The sequence below is a fragment of the Lissotriton vulgaris genome, chromosome 1_1, assembly GCF_964263255.1.
Source record: "Lissotriton vulgaris chromosome 1_1, aLisVul1.2, whole genome shotgun sequence".
Taxonomy (NCBI): domain Eukaryota; kingdom Metazoa; phylum Chordata; class Amphibia; order Caudata; family Salamandridae; genus Lissotriton; species Lissotriton vulgaris.
Genome location: NC_141685.1, coordinates 1,331,173,110 through 1,331,192,694, shown reverse-complemented (window position 1 = coordinate 1,331,192,694; position 19,585 = coordinate 1,331,173,110). Strand labels below are relative to the sequence as shown.

The window sequence follows — 19,585 nt, the reverse complement described above, 5'->3', positions numbered from 1 at the left end:
AAATCTATGGTGGTGTCAGTAGTCTACTGAAGGTTTTTGCTATTGATAGAATACCAGTGACAAAAAGAGGGGTAACAGAACACGGTCACTCAGATGTTTAGAGTCCAGGTACATTTTGGAATTAGACACCACAGTCGCAAGGGAACGCAATATTGATGAAGAATTGTTTGCACATTTTTGGTCAGAAGTATTTGAGTGGTTTCCCATACTCTTCCAACTGTTTTTGTTGGATTTGACCATTTAAATGTTGTATTTTTCTCTTGGTATTTGTAAGGTTGATCTCCTGTCTCTTTCGTAACATCACTACAATGGACAATGATGTTATAAAGCTTATAATTAGCGTGGTTTTCTTTTTGCACATGTCTCCTGCAGTGTATGCCAATATGAGAGGCTGAAGGTATGCTAAAGTTAAGAAAAAGAAAAACCAAAGGAAATGATGAACGGAGCGTTGACAATACAAGCACTCACCCCCAGTCAAAAGTTCTGGGTTTAATACATCACCGTTCTTTAGCCCACTCTGCCACCCCAGTTCAGACATGGCCATATGCAAATCAGTCTGACCCTGTGCCTCATGGGAACAGTCCAGCCCGAACTGCCAAGCCATGCCTTCCCTGGACCGGAAACAAGCTACAGAGGACCAGTTTCTGTCTGTATAATTTGTATATGAGTAAAAGGTTTTGATTTTTTCTGATTCTGTATCTATAATTGCCCAATTGGGATAGAGATTGTTACCATCCCTCTTGCCCCTTATTCAAGATTTATTTTCCGCACTAATACCATCCTGCTATATTCAACATTTGATGAAAAATTTGTTTATTTTCAATCAAACATGGCAGATATTATTCTATATTACAATTGGTGAATACACTGGTTTGTCTTCCTCACGGTATATACTAGTGTGCAAATCAGTATTGCTGTATGTATTTTGAAATAATTAATGTATTTGGTGTTTATGTTGTGTAACATATTCCAGTTGGGTCAGATTATTAATTTGCAACATTGATTCCTTTGCATTGCTTTACCCATTATAAAATGGCCGCGATATTGGGTTTTTCAATGACAAGGCAGCTTGCATGTTAGCCCATTATCTATATTTAGCCTATGAGTGGGCTTTTTACATTCATCTATGGGAAGTTACTGCCCCCTGTGAACAAAATAGTTTCCGCTGAAATGAGTCTGGTGTTTGTGGATGCACGATATGCTGCCTAAATTTCCAAACTTCTTCAGCCTACACATTTCCTTGGAAATGTTTTAGTGCTGTGTGTTTGGTAGTGTCTTGAATGTGTGTCTGATGAGTTTGAAATTAGCCTGTTTGTGCATCAGGGAGCCAGAGGAGCTCCCTGAGATGTTGTATGTTATGTGTGAGAGGTTGAGAGGACACTGGCTATAGAGTTTTGGATGGATTGTAGTCTTCTGGTGAGTTGCTTGGTGAGCCCTGCGAAGTGGGTGTTCCTGTAGTCCAACTTGCTGTAATCAGGGCTTGAGTGACTGTTTTTCTGGTGCAGCTTGGGAGCCATTTAACTATATTCCTCAGCATCTTCAGGATGTGGAAGCAGGATGCATTGTTGCTGTTGACTTATGTTGTCATGTCCAGTTGGCTTTCCAAGATGTGATTTCAAGGTTTCTGGCGTGGGTGCTGGGTGTGAGTGAGTTCGACCGGCCACTAGTTGAAGATCTATAGCAAGATGTTCTTGCCAAGGATCACTACTTCTGTCTTGTCAGTGTTGAACTTGAGAAGGCTGGCTTTCATCCAGTTAGGCACTTCTGTCATGCAGGTGATTAATTTGTTTTTTTGTGGTGGGGACATGTCTTAGAGGGAAAAGTAGGAGTTGTTTGTCGTTGGCGTAGGAGAGTATGTTGATGTGTGCACTGATGACGTTAGCTAAAGAGCTCATGTATGCGTTTAAGAGGGTGAGGCTGAACATTGAACTTTAGGGCACTCCCCAGATGAGTTTGTGACCTTTCGAGGAGCAACTTGTGTTCTATCAGTTTAGAAGAAGCAGATCCAGCAGAGAGTGGGTCCTTCGATTCAAATCTTGCACAGGATGGGGTGTGAGACCCTGTCAAACTCTGCAGAGGGGCCAGGAGAATGAGAGATGCAGGTCTCCTCTTTCAACGATCATGCAAATGTCTATGGCGGCGATGAGTGCTGTTTCTGTACTGTGGGTGGCCTGAATCTAGACTGACTGGCATCAAGGAGCTGGTGGTTGCTGAGGTGGTCGGTAAGGAATCTGTTGATTAGCTGCTATAGGACGCTGGTCAGGTATGGTAAGAGGGAGATGGTTCTGTAGTTGGAGAGCGTGGCTTGGTCATTGGATGTATTATTGAGCAGAGGTGTGTTTGTGGCACTTTCCAGGTGTCTGGGAATGTGAGGGAATAAATGGAGGTGATAAAGGTGGGTTTCAGTTCTTTGTTGATTGGTAGGAGTCCTACGGTGAAGGCGTGGTTGAGGCAAGTATCAGACAGTCTTTGTGGTAGCGTTGGTCACGAAATAGGAGTTCATTCTTTGGGTTTGATGAAATATTTAGTTGTGTTGATGACTGGGTCCAGTTGAGGGTCAATGTTGCAGTCAATGTCATACCCTGGGCCTGCAGGATATTGGTGTAGACACCACCCATTATGCCGGGCATTTTCCTATTTTTCGGGGGTCCACCGAGTGTTTTCTAGACTGGATTACCTTTTTGCTCTCGCGGGTGAAATATCTACGGTGACAGAGATAGATTATTTAGCGAGAGGATTTCGGAACACTCATCTTTGTGGTTAATGGTGGGCCAAAGAGCCCGCAGTGAACACGATGGGTGGAGACTAAACGCCTGGGAGCTCAGACACCAGGAAATAGCAAAGGAATTGAGGGTCGAATCAGAGCTGTATTTTTCAGAAAATAAAGGATCAGTATCTTCAGCAGCGGTTTTATGGGAAGCATTCAAACCGGTGCTAAGGGATAGGGCACAAAACGCGATCGCACATAAAAACAAGAAAGAAAGGCAAGATATGGAGAATTTGCAAATACACTTCGGCAATTGGAACGTGAGATGGGGGAAGAACCCGCCCAATCCAGTATTCGCCAGATAGGTGTAACGCAGGCAGAATACCAAGCGCTGGCACGCTAGGAAGCGAAGTTAATATATCTTGCTTCCAGTTATCGCCTTTAGGAAACAGGAGATAGGGTGGGAAGGCTGTTAGCATGGTTGGGCAAAAAGTAGACTGATGCCAGATGGATTCACACCATCCCGTGGAAGGGGCAGAACCTCACTGCCGCAGGGGACATACCTAACGCCTTTGCGGGATACTACGCCACCCTTTACAAAGCCAGGCAGATCGGAGAGGCTCAGATCCAAGAATACCTTGAGGGAGTAGTCCTACCAGCCGTGTCCCCATAACAATGGGGGATTTAGAAGGGGAGCTAACGTTAGAAGAGGTCACAGGGGCCATTTATAAACAACGGTCAGGGAAGACCCCGGGACCCAATGGGCTGTCTGCTGAATTTTTAAGGCTAATTCTGCACTCCTGGGCCCACACCTTCTTGAGATGTTCCATGCGGCCCGAGAAAAGGTACCCTGCCCCCAGATTTGTGAAAGGCGACGGTAGTCTTAATTCATAAACCTAGGACACAGCTACAGACTGTGGTGCTTACCGACCAATCTCTCTCCTAAATGTGGAGGTGAAAATTTTGGCATCCATTTTGGCAACTAGGTTGGCTGCAGTGATTACCTTTCTCATACACGTATATCAATCGGGATTCATGCCAGGTAGGGGGTTGAGGTTTAACTTATGCCGATTAGCAAATTTGATAAGTGAGATCCGAGACAGGTCAGAGGCACACTTGCTGCTGTCATTGGACGCAGAGAAAGCATTTGATGCAGTCCACTGGCCTTTCATGTGGCAGACATTGCAGAAGACGGTGTTTGGCCCTAAATTCATTTCAAGGGTCAAGTTACTTTATAGGGCACCAATGACTAGGGTGCGGGTTAATGGGACGATGTCTGCGGAGTTTGAAATAGAAAGGGGGACTAGACAAGGATGCCCATTATCGCTGATGCTTTTTGAATTGACTCTGGAACCCCTGGCATGCCTCATACGATAAAACCTGGCGATACAGGGATTTACAGCACATGGGATTGAAGAACGTATATCACTATACGCAGATGATGTTCTTCTATACAACATTGACCCTTCATCTACGATAGCCACCCTTTTCCGGAAATTAGGAAAATATGGAGAACATGCAAGCTATAAGACCAACTGGAACAAATCAGTCCTATATCAGGTGGGCAGGCCCTATGAGACATATGACCTTCCCAGCAAATTTCAACTGTCTACGGAAGGCTTTAAGTATTTAGGGATGTAGATATCCACAGATGCCACACAATGTCTCACACGCAATATTCGTAGAGTGGTGGCAGACTTCTGTGCAGATGTAGAAAGATGGAGATGGTTCCCCCTAATATTGCCGGGCAGAGCAGCAATGTTCAAGATGGCCATGCTCCCCAAGCTTTTATATATATCCTACAGAATACTCAGTACAAAATTCTTGAGGATGTCTACGGAGCCCTAGATAACGGGATCCACACAGTCTTGTGGGACGGGGGACAACCACGCATCGCGCTTCGTACTTTGCAGCGCACTCCATACAATGGGGGCATAGCACTCTCGGATTTAAGAGCGTATTATCGTGCCGCACACATTAGTCTTAATGAGTGGGGACACCTACCAAGGACACATCCGACAAACCCACTGGAGAAGGGAGAATTTGAGGCGCACTCCGATTTACAATATATATATGGTGGAAGGGGAGTCAGAAGTCTGCTGCCGGCCACCCAGAGGGCACTGGAGGGGTGGAAGGTGACAGAGAGGCAAATGGGATGGACCAGGAAAATAACAAGGCAGACCCCACTGTGGGAAGGCATGCATCTCCCAGAACTTGGAAAAATGAAGGGTTTCAAAGATTGGGATAGGATTGGCATTTCAACTGTGGGGGATATCATAAAAAAAAGGCTTGCAGATTTCCTTTGAGACCCTGCAGCAGGAATTCCAACTAGACGATCAGCAGATATATAAATACATGCAATTGCAACATGCTTGGAATGCAGAAAAGATAGACATTGAGAGAATACCTGAATTTGTGCCGCTGGAGGGCAGGATCCTGCAGGAAAAGATATCAGAAAAGGCGATATCCTGGACCTACAACACACTTATTAATAACATCCCAGATAATGTGGTAGCTTTGAGAAAGACATGGGAGACCTCTTTGGGTACCCTGGAATATATAGATGGGAGGTGGCACTGATGTATCCAAGGGAGGTAGCCATTAAATTGAGATTACGACTCATTCAATTCAAAATTCTTCATTGAACATATGTAACAAGAGCCCGTCTCTGTAAAATGGGGCGAGCTGTCTCTCCGACCGGTCTACGATGTAGGACAGAGACTGGCACATTTGTACACACACTGTGGGACTGTGCACATATACAAAGATACTGGGCCAAGATACTGGGAGAGTTAAGCAGAATACTGGAGTACCAACTCCCGAAAGATACTAAATATGTGCTGTTAGGCACACTGTTCGATATAGATTTGCCCAGGAAGAGCCTGGTCTTACCTAACTTAGGTTTGGCAGTAGCTAAGAGGGATATAGCTAAGAGATGGGGTGCTCCAGAACTCCCTACTTTCACAGAATGGAGAGCGGGAATGGATATGTACATGGGGCGGAACGTGTAACATATAAAATGAGGGGATGCCTCAAAAAGTTCTTCAAGATCTGCCGTCCCTGGCTCAGATACTATGGACTGGAGCTGGACGATGACCAAGGTGGGTCTGCAAACCCACACAGACTTCAGGAAGAACTTAATACTAATGGTGATATATCAGTGGGGGCAGAGATATGAGATGCGCGGGGGGATTCACTGCCATGTTCTTGAGGATGTGTATCTTGATGTGCCTAGAATTGCAAAGATTGTGTAAACAATGGGGGGTTGTGCAATGCAGGATGGCTTTCTATGTGCCAGATGTTTGTTTATTGTGTAACATAATGAAGATAAATAAAACAATAAATAAACTGAAATACAAACAAATTAAAATGTTGCAGTCAATGGAGGTGGTTTATTTACAGAAGAATTCCGAAAGCTTGTTTCAAAGGTCTTGTGATGGGATGATTATGCTACCAATCAGTGAAATCTTTGATTATAGTGAATATTTCATTTGTGCTGGTGTTGATGTGGTCTACGAAGAGCTGTGTGCTTGATGTGGTACAAAAGGGGGTGCTGATGGACGGAGCATCTGAACCAATCAAACACTCACACCCAGTCAACAGATCTGGGTTTAATCCATCACCGTTCTTTAGCCCACTCTGCCACCCCAGTTCAGACATGGCCATACGCAAATCAGTCTGACCCTGTGCCTCATGTTAACAGTCCAGCCCGAACTGCCAAGCCATGCCCTCCTTGGACCGGAAACAAGTATCCTAGGACCGGTTTCTGGCATTACAGCAGTCTTCAGCCAGGCTTGCTTGAATCCAGTGGCAAAGTGAACAAGGGCCTCACGTCTGAGCATACCCTGTTAACTTGTGGCGAACAAAGCGATACAAAAGGGGGTGGGGATGGACTGTTCCCATGAGGCACAGGGTCAGACTGATTTGCATATGGCCATGTCTGAACTGGGGTGGCAGAGTGGGCTAAAGAACGGTGATGGATTAAACCCAGATCTGTTGACTGGGTGTGAGTGTTTGATTGGTTCAGATGCTCCGTCCATCACCACCCCCTTTTGTACCGCTGTTTGCTTGATGTGCAATATCTGCTGGTGGTAGTGTCTGAGGGCGGATTTGAAGATGTCTGTGGCATCTTTACTTGTTCTCCATTTGAACTTCAGTTACTTGCAGAGCTGTTTTGTCACCTGAGTTCCACTACGTACCAGCTTATCAAGTTGTGCATGAGGGGGGCCAGGGCATTGGCACATGCAGTAAACCAGCTACTGAAGTTGATGACTTCCGGTATGTTACTAGTGAGCTCGGGCTAGAGTGCTGAGAAGCCCAGTCCCCTTTGATGCTTCTACATCAGCAGCGGGCATGTCCAGTGGTGGTAGGTCTGTGGTGGTGCAGGATGGGAATGCTGAACTGACGAGGGCCTGGTCTGTCCAAGTCATAGTTGCTAGCTTGTCAACTGTGATGTCGCTGATCAATGAGAAAATCAGGGCCATTAGATGTATGGTAGTGTGGGTGGTTTCACTAACATGCTGGGTGAGGCTCAGATTTCTAGGACTGTAGAGTTTATGTCGAGGCAGACTTCTAGGTGAAAGTAAAGGTCATCAAGGAGGATGAAGATACTGGCGTTGGTGATGGGTGCGACGTATGTGATGTTGCTTGTGAATTTGGTTTGGGGACCTGGTTGTCTGTATACGAGAGTTACGCCAATGGAGAAGTTGGCTGTGATGCATTTCTTGAATGTGAGGTATTCCAAGTAGCTGGTGAGCATGACCATGTAGGTGGTGCAGCTGGTATCTTTAAGTATGATGGCGACTCTGCCTCGAGGATTGTGCTGATGGTCTTTCCTGGTGATCTTGCAGCTGGCGGGGATGGCTCTTAGCAGTGTCTGGGGCAGAGGCTGAGTTTAGCCATGTTTCTCTGAGGAAGAGCAGATATGGAGTGTGGTCATTCAGTATATCCCATATCTCCTGTGGTATTTTTGTTGAGCAAGCTGGTATTCACTAACATGCATGCGAGTGTGGCATGTTGCGTGGGAAGCGGTTGGTCTGTGTTGAGTGGATTACTGGTTAGTGTGAGCAGGTGGAGTGCTGGGTGCTATCGGTTCGGAGTGCTGAGTGGAGGGTGAAGGAGAGCCCATGAAAACTTGCATGATGCATGTGTGAACGCTCCCTCCATGTGTGTGTGCGCCCGCAGTGCGGCGAGCAGTGCCGGGGGTTGAAAGCGCAAAGGAGTGTGGCAAGATAGCAGTGGGCAGGGAGAGAACTAGGGTTCCTGATGCTGGGTGTAGGGAGCATCAATGCATGCAGATCGGCAATCTCAGATTGTCATTTATTGTGCAACGTAAATACAGTGGGAGAATGCGCCATGGTCTGTAAACTACTCCAAGGGATTCGATGTTCAGTTCCTCCCAAGCCCAGGCACACCTGTTTATCTGGCTTAACGTCTTCTGGAATCCTGGCAAGATAACCCGTTTCTCCCAGGAGGGAGATATCAGGTAAGCTGGAAATGTTGTGCATTATTTCCTGAAAACTGATTTTAGATGTCGGGGAAGAGTACTAAGTACTGTCCCAGGATGGTTAATTATTCAGCTTTACCAGACAATTCTTAACTTTGAGTGATGAGCTTTCTGAGAATACAAGGAAAGATGGAAGTAGTAAGACCTCCACGTGTGTATCAATTTAGGACTGCCATTAAACACCCTTTAAGCCGGTTTTCTCGCTTACGATAAGTAGATGGGTACACTGGATCATGAACAAGACAGGTGTAGATAGTTACAGTTTTAGGGCCCATTCAATGATGGGGGCCTTTGGCTTCTAAAGCATTGTATTTTCTTTGGGGTGTGTTTAGAAGACATTCTGAATGAAGCTGATCGGTCCTCAAAAATGACTTACATTATTTTTATTTTAAATCTGTGAGGAAGGTGGCTTCATTAGCACTAAGTAAGCTTACAACCTGAATAATCAAACTTCCGGTTCCAGAGACAGAATGAAAAATTTCCAGCTACTGTAAGGTGGCAGAGACAAGGATTACCCCCAAATGAATCTGCTGTTAAGCATGCACCCCGCCCAAAAAATAAGGACGCTGTTATTTCATTGAGAAGTATATTTTCTTAGATTAAAATACGGCGCTATGCTCGAAGTGTCGATAAACTTGCCTCATAAATTGAAATTATGATACTGACAGAGTTGTAAATAAATCAAGAAGCCATGGAGATGCGAAACAAAGAATGTTGAAAGTGGTTTTCTCGAGGAATTTCAATATGGACGGCTGGAAGTTCATTGGTGGATTGTTGTTTTACTTTAAGAAGGCATGGGATGTGTAGTCCCAATTAGATACATTGTTGTTAATGACAACTGCCGAGAATTATAAAGAAGAAAGATAAATGGAATTTTTGGGGGGACACAATGTCTTTAATAGAAATTAAACTCTCACGATAGGAAGGAAATGTTTCATTCTTCTTGGGCTGTTGAAACTAGTTATCCGCACAGGCAGATCTCCCCAATGCTCTCATCGACTGTGCAATAATCAGTCTTAATGCACCAGTAGAGATGTTATCTGCATGGATAAGCTGGCGTGCACCTCTTAAACGATGCCGGCTGCCTCTCAAACCTTTTCAGTGTCTGGTATCTGATGAAGTCAATGTCAAGCAGCATTCTCTGCGGTGCAAGTCATGTAAACAAGGGAGCTGAAGGGAAGTGCTCAGTGGCACACTTCAACGAGATGCGCAGATCTTTCATCAGATGCCCCACTGATCTGAACTGCAAGTGGTTCACTATGACGTCACAACAACTACACTTAGGAGAGCCATGGTATAACGTGATAAATGGTTGCCATCAGTTAATAAGCGTTTAATGTGCCTTTGGTGAACAACCACAGCTTTTGTACTGCGATAACCCTACCTCCGCAGAATATAATCAACCAATCGGGTAATATTTGTGACAGAGTGCTCAAGGAAGACACAAATACTCCGAGATGGCTTGCTTTGCACCCCAAATAAAATGTGCCAGGGAAACAAGGAGGCAAAATCTCAAGGCCCTTAGCTAAGAAATAGCCCTCTTTTCACAGACTTTCTTTGTGTTACCAAAACTAAAATTCTCAATAACCCCATCCGCACATAAAAATCAACTGCTCTCAAGTCCCAAAAATACCATCCACTGCTGCAAATTAAGCTGCTCATTCCAACAAGCATCACTAAGCATTACTAATCCATCTAAAGGTTAGTGTACATGGGAACCAGACAACCCCTGGCCACAGAGCAGAAAGACACCTGCTGGGTCACACAGGAGCTTGGCGCACCGAGACAGACCTTTTCACCTTGATACTGCGGGGGCAAGTATATCTGGGTGGCACACAGCTGTGGGATACTGGACAGACGTTTTGGTAATGTAATGGGCTAGTATTTACCGTGTTGAAGACTGAGTACGAACTGATAAGACCTTGAGTTAGTATGGTACTTTACTATCAGTCTTTCCCACGTACCTGTAGAGTGGAAAGTAGCCTAGACAAGGGGGGTGATGTAGGGGAGGATGCCATGCTCTATGGCTACAATTATAAAAGAACAGTAGCCCCTCAGCAGAACACGTAAATTATAATATAATGGGAAAACAATTATGCCTATATGTGTTGTCCAATAGACTCACATTTTTTTTATCAAACAATATCATTGAATAGGTGGGTGAAAAAAAACAACAAACAGTTAAATTAACTAGGCGACTCAGGTATGTGACATAAGTAAAAAAGGCGACTCAGGTATGTGACAGAAGTAAGAAACAAGCATTAAAAATGCAACAGGTCTCGGCTTTGTAAAAGTTAAAGCAATTCTGTTTGTAATTAGGTGGCTTTTTAGCTTTGGTTTTATTAGTGTTTTTCAAACTTTCATGTACATAACATGCATATGTATGCATATATGTATATGTATGCATGCATTTATCTTTGTATTTATATAGATATGCAGATGTATATATGTTTATATATGTATGAATATATATATATATATATATATATATATATATATATATACATACATATATATATATAAATGCATATGCATATATATACATATATATGTGCATGTGTGTGCGGGTAGAGGTGTAGAGGGGCAGAGAGAGAGGTGTACAGAGGTAGGTAGTAGAGAGTGAGTAGTAGAGTAGTAGAGAGAGTAGTAGACGAGAGCGTAGTAGAGAGTGTAGCAGAGAGTGCAGCAAAGAGTAGTAGAGACAGCAGTAGTGGGTAGTAGAGTAGTGGAGAGTGAGAAGAGAGAGTAGTAGAGAGAGGAGTAGAGTGAGTAGTAGTAGTAGAGTGAGTAGTAGAGTGAGTAGTAGTAGAGAGTACTAGTGAGTAGAGCATAGTAGTGAGTAGTAGAGTAGGAGAGCGAGTAGTAGAGTGAGTAGCAGAGAGTGAGTAGTAGAGAGCGTAGTAGAGCATGTAGTGAAGAGTGTAGTAGAGAGTAGTAGAGAATAGAAGAGAGTAGTAGAGAGAGTAGTAGAGAGTAGTGTGCAGTAGAGAGTCTTGCTGCAGATATCCCTCTGAAGCCACGTGTTGTGTATGCGTACAGTACACGCTAATTCACAATAAACACGCCAAGGGGGTGAAGCTGCTGTGCATGCGCCTCGTATTTAGTACAACGTTTGCAAGTTACGAGCTACGAGAGGAGCGAGTTCCCTCTGCACGGAAGTTCTTCTGTGCACCCACCTGCGATTTTGATACCCTTCGGGTGCGGAGGGACAATTAGTAAAATAAGTGAAAATTCAAAGTCAGAACGAAACATTTGTAAGTAATTTTGCGCAGTCAGTAGGCATGAATGAACGAGGGCCAGGAGTCCTTTCAACAAAGCGCAGACACATACACGTCTTCCCAAGTGTCACTTGACAACGAACAGAGGCTGCACCAGAGTGTGAAAAGTACATGTTGGTGCTGCGCAGATAAAGAATGCATGGTGATGTCAGTAGCACCTTTATTAGGTCTCGCAGAGAGACCTATTGCGGGGAAACCAAAAAGTTACACATTAAAGTGAACTCTCCCAAAGAGGATTTCCAGGAGTGCATGTGCTCTCGTGCACGAGCTTGCCTGAGCCTTCCTCCTGCCAGCAGCATTTCTCCTCCCCTTACCATTTGCTCCTGTGCTTCCCCACCCACTGCTTCACACTTCACGGCCGCTAGGCCGTGACTTGCATTCTCCGAGAGCTTCAAAGCTCCCCTTGGCTTCTTCCTAGATCAGGTTTATGCATGCCGCTCCCCCTTGTTAATTCCTTCTTGTTTTGCCTCTCTCTTTCGCAGACTCCCTTGGCCTACCTCTTCTGTCTCTCTCTGCCTGTGCTCTCCTTTTCTCTCCATCTCTCAATCCCTCCCATTTTCTATCTCTGCCTGTCTCTCTCTGTTTCCTCCCACTCTCTGTCCCCATCCCTGCCACCCCTCTCTCTCCCTGAGCCTCGCTCATTGTTGCTTCTTTTGCAGGCATTCTGTAAATCCCTCATTGATTTCCCGCTACCTCCACTTGTCCTCTTGTTTTTATTTTTTATTACTTCAATTCACAGCCACTGCTTCTTTCTTTATACCTCTCACCTGTATCCCGGTTTATTTCTTTTTACTAATGTTTTAGTTATTGTTTTGTTAATTCCTCTCTCTCACAACTCCCGTTTTTTTTTATTTTGCAGCCACTGCTTGTTTCTTTATACCTTTCCCCTGTATTCTGGTTTATTTCTTTTCGCTAATGTTTTAATTATTGTTTTGTTAATTGCTTTGGCTCCCCGGCACGCCTCATCCTCTGGCACCTCTTCCAGTCTCGATGGGGGTTGTGTCTCCTACTCTCGCCGCCCCTTCAGACTTCCTGGTGTTCTCACGTTTTTTGCCAGACGAAGCTGCTCCGTCTGTCTTCTCTTAACGGCAACTTGTGATCTCGGTCCCCCGTCCTTGGTTCTCCATCCGTCGTGCTGCTTCTGCCTCCACCTTCCTGCACCCTTCTCCCAGCTCGGCTTCCTCCCTATAAACGGGCCTAGCCTCATCACAGTGCAGGTCCCGTTCCACCACTAGAACTCTGTTCAGCGTTTCACTCGGGCTGATAGTGTCAGCCATGAAGGGTTTTGCGGGCGCCTTCCTGCCCCTTGACCACACCCGCACACATAATTGAGACTCTGTTGATAGAGGGGTCCAAACTACATTAGCACATTTGGGATCCTTTTTGCACAACGGGTCGATGACTTCATTGTGAACTCACCCCTTGTGTGTTTCACTGTTTTGTGTGTTAATGGCCTCATGAGCAGTAACAGTGCTTGAAATGTAAAAACGGAAGTATATGTTCCTGCCAGGGTACCTGTTTGCTTGTCAAAAGTGCAAGTACTCCAAAATGAAAAGTACAGCAGCCCTGCTGACAAGTGCTGATATTCTACATCTGCAAATTCAGCAAGCGCGTGTTCTCAGTGCCCTTCCTTTTTAAAAAAAAATTATTTTTTATGCAGCTTTATTTAGCGCCTGGTTACACTAAACAAGGTAAGCTTTTAATTTTTTTTTTAAGGCACGGAAAATATTTGACTTATTTGCCCAGGATCACAGGATGTTGAGATCCCCTGGTTCCCCAGTTCCACACTCTGGAAGTTAGGCCACATCTTCACGTGCAATCCAGCAGTGCATGACAATAAGTGAGCAGAGCTAGTATTCATTGAACCCCCTTATTTTAGGATCAGCTGATCTTATAGCAGCGAGCAGTGGCTGCATGACATAAACCTGATTTGATCCTAGAGATTGCTAGCGTGTTGTATTCTGAAATAGCTTGTTTTAAACGGTGTACTGTGACTAGCCGCGCAACATTCTAAATTTGCTGTAAATATGACACTGTTACGAAATACTGCCGATCAACAACAGTTAGGTGCAGGAACGAGATTCGCGCTGGCGGGTCCGGTTATGGAGGTTTGCGCCCATTGGATGCCTTTGTCTGTATGCAGGGCCCTGAAATCGGCAGTAGAGGCTTAGCTGTTGCATATATTGTGAGTACAAGAGTGCACGTATGGTGCACATGGTTCGAGAACAGAGTGGCTCATTATTATCGTGCTGCAGCAGAATGGACATAACCCTAATTGACCTTCAAGCCTTTAATAGAATTACTTGGAAAAAGCTTGTGAGGTTTGCGACAACAAACAGCAAGCGACTCTTAGCTTGTTACAGACTCCCTACTACGGGCAGTGCTGGCAAGGCCCAGAACAATAAGTGTTCACTTTGCACCCAAAAAGACGAGCTGCTAACATGACTAGTATTGATTTTTCCTGGTATCCAAACACTTCTCCTCTCCGTCAAACTCTTTATTCTCCACCAGATACTATAAATCTGTAGACCTGACTTTATACAACTCATCTGACAGCAGAGGGGTTAATGCTGGATAAAGTTTATCTGCTGGGTTGACATGTTCACACTTAGGACAAAAATGTCCAGATGGTCTCAACTGATATAACTTTGCTCCTCCTGCTTGCAAAGTGCCATTAATTCTAAAATATGTTACCAACTGTCAACATTAGGCCTTCAGTTCAGCTCTGCAAACCTGTTTTTTGTGAAGTAGGAAGAAAACTTTGTTTGAAATGGTTTGTGGTTTTCATATTCGTATGGGGAGAAGTTGGCAATGAGAAAGATCGCTACCAGCTTACAGTAAGTTAAGTTACTGGAGGGCAACGTTTTCAAAACACTAAACAAATGACTGTACTGCACTGTGCTTTTCTGTTCTGTGAAGGTCATAGAACCATAAGAGGATTAAGAGCACATTATAGAAAGTGCAATACTCTTATACCTAGTCTGATTAATGCATGGTTCGGAGCTACAAGAGCCCCCGTGGAAGTCTGTGAATACTTTCACAACCCATCGTCACGAAGCTCTATGCAGGTACATTACCTCTACAGAGCATTTTCTGTCAGTGTCTCTGAAGGGTCCCACAGGAAAGGCTGTTACTGAACTTGCATATAGTTATCCTGCTTAAGCAGTGTGGCGAATAACTTATTGTTGCCTGTAACAATTGACCCACACTTTGTGGTTTGGTCAAATGAGCCCTGTATACTCTTGCTTTTCAGAGCCATTTTCAGTTGTCTTTCTTGTCCTACAATGTGTTATTCGAACTCCAAGAGAGCTGTATGACAAGTTGGAAGCAGTTCCAGTGACTCTTACGTTGTGAATGGAATGAATGAAGTGGGGCTGGATAGGGATTGTGCTTCTGATGTTTTATAAATCTGGCTAGTCTGAATTTTAGTCACTTAACTTATACTGGGGACCCCCTTTAAAAAATGGCAAAGGAGAGTAGTAGATTAAAAAACCTGTAGACATTGGAAGTCTAAGTTACAGAGGAGTAACGCCTTCCTTTGCTAAGGACTGAACAGAGCTTAAACCGTAGTATTGTGATGTTACTTCCTCCAAAGAGCACTGTTCTTGATAGGTACAATGTCTGCTGCTTATGTTGTCTATAAAATACGCCACTTTTGCGGCTAACTTTATGTCCTGATTTTTAAGTGGAAAAAGTTGGCTAAAGTAGGTAAGAACAAAGTGGGCTGATCAGTTACTGCAAAGTTTTTACCCTCAAGCACCGGCAATGTGCACTGGCATGCACCACACACACAACCACACCCACAGACACGCACACAACCACCCACACACACACACAACAACCACACGCACACAACCACAACCACACCCAACCACCCACACACGCAACAACCACACACACAACCATACACACACACAACGACACACACACAACCACCCACACACAACCACCCACACACAACCACCCACACACAACCACACCATCAGTGCACACTTTCACCAGGCACAGACACAATCTGTCGTCAGTGCACGCTTTCACAGGGCACAAACACCACCAGCGGTCAGTACAAGCTGTCACCAGGCACAAACACCACCAGCCGTCAGTGCACACTTCCACCAGGCACAAACCACTAAAGGCCAGTACACGCTTTCACCAGGCACACACACACACACCACCAGCCATCAGTGCACGCTTTCTCCAGGCACACACACCACCAGCCATCAGTGCACACTTCCACCAGGCACACACACCACCAGCCAGTAGTGCACACTTCCACCAGGCCCACACGCCATCAGTGCATAATTTCTACAGGCACATACACCACAAGCCATCAGTGCACACATCAATTATGAACGCATCTACAATTAACTATTGTAGCAATCGCAGTATGGCGCACATTACTTTTAAACATATTCATCTAAAGCGCAGCATGCCACCATTGCTACGAAAATAAATTCAAATTTTTTTGGCCTACAATTTATAGACTTTTGTTGCAATTGGTGTTGAAATATTTAGCAATGCCAATAGCTCAAACTTAATTAATGCGAGACCTATTGCATTGCAAATGATTGCGCTTCTTTGAGCTGCTCCCAAGTACTTGAAATCTCATCCTGAAGCGTTTCCACAAACAGTACTACCCCCTGCGAGACTCTTATCCCCAAGAACAAGTTGACAGCAGAAGAGTAAAAGCTGTAAGTCACTGCCGGGCCCCAAGATTCCAAGCAAGGACCAACCCTGCATAGGTCGCAGCAGCGCAAGCTCCCCTAGCACAAATATCAGTCACAGGACAGTAGATTGCAATGACTTTGTAGCATTCTCTGAAAAGAAGAAAGATGGTACAACACAGGCAGTGTACACTCACACAAACCGGGAGAACTCGTTCAAAATGTGTATTTATTTGTAGTTAAGTTTATTTAATGTGCGTTTTGCTTTTATGCCAAGAGATCAGCTGCAAAGCACGTACATACAAACACATAATAAACACAAAATAGATAAACTTAAAACAGTCGCACAATACAGCATAAAACACAGCCGATGCAGCCTCAATATACACTACTGTAGTATAGCGGTACAAGCTTCAATAACATACACAGAAGTGTATCAGCACAACATTTGTAGCGTGGATTACTTCTCATACACAGCAGGTATAGACTGTGCAATAGCAGTGCAAGCTTTGACAACATACACAGAAGTCCACCAGCTCAAAATCTGCAGAGTGGATAACTTCACACACACACACACACACACACAACAGGTATAGAATGTGAAGCAGCAGCTCAAGCTTCTATAACGTACACAGAAGTGCATCAGCACAAAAGCTGTCTCGTGTATTACTTCCCACCCACAACAGATAAAGAATGTGCAGCAGCAGTGAAAGCTTTGATAACAAACAAAAATGTATCAGCACAAAAGCTGCAGCGTGGGTTACTTCCCCACACACAACAGGTATAGAATGTGCGGCCATGGTGCAAACTTCTATAACATACACAGAAGTGTACCAGCTCTAAAGCTGCAGTGTAGATTACTTACCACACAGGACAGCTATGGAATGTTCACCAGCAGTGCACGCTTTCCACACAAGCATAAAGTAATAATAGCACATAGTGCAGCAGTGCGAGCTTGATCATATAGAAGACAGAGCACACGGGGAGAGCAAAAACAAGGCCAACCGGGTGCACGTTTACCCCAAAAAATTATAAATAACAGGCACACCACAGAAAGCAAGGGAAGATTCTCAAACACTGAACAGGTATCACACTGACCCGATCAATAGCAGTGTACACGACCATGCCTGAATGGGCCCTAGCAAAGTGCAAAATTTCTCCAATGAAAACAGGTGCAGTGTGGCATCAGTAATGCAAACATCCGAGCAACACAAAAAAGTCAATACGGTCAACAGTAGTTACGCTCAAAACATTGAAAAATAACAAGTAAAAGTATGGCCAACAGACAGCATGTTTTTCCTGCAACAGCACAGCTACAAGATTGACATGGCAATTGAGGTGGAAGCTTCACCGATTCAGAACAGGTACAGCAGGTGTCCAGGAGTCTTAGGCACATCACTGATTAAGGCCATAGTCGTCTTGTCTGATAAAAGAAATACATAAATGTGGCCAACTAATGCTCACTACGTGCTCGTTTACTAATGTGAGCAAACCAGCTTTAGTTGTGTATAATCGAAAGATAAACATGCATTTACAAATGCAGGAGGTTTCACCATACCCCACCCTCTTTCAAAAACCAGGTCACGGGCAAAGAGGTATCGGCCCTAGCTTTCGGTTACAGAGTTTCATAAGCATGTACATCCCTGGGTTTGGCAGAAAAAAACAGTTATAGTGGAGACAAAATGGTCCTGTTGCATTTATGGTGCCACTGCACCTTCTTCACTGTACATAGTGGCACCCCTTCCCACTTCGACAACTTTTTACAAACATGTGCCACAGTCTCTTTATCAGCTTAGCTTTGATTTGGTTCCAAGCAGTCTGGAAACAGCCAACAGGTTTCCAATCCCGTACAAATACAGGACAGTTAGACTAAATTCTGGACAGCAAGCGACCATTACTAGAGCGTTTGAGTTCATTATTAAAAGATGCTCAATATATTGCAGCCAACACTCCCCTGTAATCTCGCACCCCCCCGTCCAGGGGTCATAAATAGGTGCTGTCTGTTTTCTCAAAGAGGGAAACACATGCCATTAGTGTATGGTCCCATCTGCCCTTCCATCACTGTAATTATGTCACCGGAATTAAGAGGGGAAGCTGTGGGCAGGGGGGATGCAAAGGGAGGTTGTTAATTGTCCGCCAGGCACCCTAGGGACTTTGGGATAGAAGCCTTGTGTCTGCTGCCTGCGCTTACCTACAAAGCACTTGCAAATCACTGGGAAAAAGTGAAAGCGCTCGCCAGGCAGACCTGGTTTATTTTTACATCTCGCTTTCACTTTAAAGTGAAAGCGGGATGCAAAAACAAACACGCGGCGGAGCTGGTCTTTATGGGGCCATGTGTTTGAAACACAAAACCCCATAAAGATAAGAAAGCTTTTAAGCCAGAAGGAAGGCAGACGAGGCCGTCCAAGTGGGACGGCTCTAAAAGAGAAAAGAACCTGTCAAAGGGAGCTCTTTCCCAATGGCTGGCCACCGTTTATCATAAACGGTGACGCCGGCCAATGGGAAAGAGGGGCGGGCTTGAAGCCCTTGAATGAAAACCTTCTAAATCATTAAATCTCGCCAGCGAGACTGCGCATGTGCGTAGCTTACGCCAGCCGAGACCTAAAAAATGTGTTTGTCACAATTCAGAACAGCCCTTTTTGCAAATTACTACACATATTACAGTAGGGTCATGGTGCTCTACTGTAGCAACAACACCTTTGCTTATGTTAATCACTGATCCATGCTCATCTGGTCTACTAATACTGAAAAAATGGGACTGAGAAGCAGGAAAAGATAAAATCAATACTAAATCTAATGATTACATAAATTAATCATTGATACAACTCGAAAATTCAGAGATTCTTCTTTCATTGAGTACATCCAGTTATATTCACATTGTTTTCTTTACTGAAAGCGTACTACTGTATGGTGTGGTGCATCGAACATTCAATTCTCCCAACTACAAAACAATACATAACATTACAAATAGTGTTGTATAAAAGTCACCATAAAAACACTCCTACCTTCCATACAAATGAGGACTGTGCATAAAATTCCAACACAATCAATCTGACTGATAGTCTCTTGGGTCCGTATGTATATACAAAAAGAGAATCGTTGGTATTAGGACAACATACGGTGTATTTAATACATCTTATAATCAAAAAACTTCAAGAGACTTCATGAAAGAGGTGTCTATATGTGTCGTCCAATAGCTTTGAATCTTTTTTATCATTAAATAGGTGGGTGAAAACAAACAACAAACAGTTAAATTAACTAGGCAACTCAGGTATGTGACAGAAGTTTTAAAAAAATGTGTGTCACAATTCAGAACAGCCCTTCTGCACATTACTATAAACATTAAGGTAGGGTCAAGGTGCTCTACTGTAGCAACATCAACTTTACATATGCTAATCACTGATCCATGCTCATCTGGTCTACTAAAGCA

The 19,585-nt window shown here is 44.3% G+C and overlaps 1 protein-coding gene across 1 annotated transcript in view; it reads right to left on the bottom strand.

Moving 5' to 3' along the window:
* DIP2B (DIP2 acetate--CoA ligase B (putative)) overlaps positions 1-19,585 on the bottom strand; it is a 792,630-nt gene that overhangs the window by 589,714 nt on the left and 183,331 nt on the right. The gene's annotated exons all lie outside the window — the stretch shown is intronic.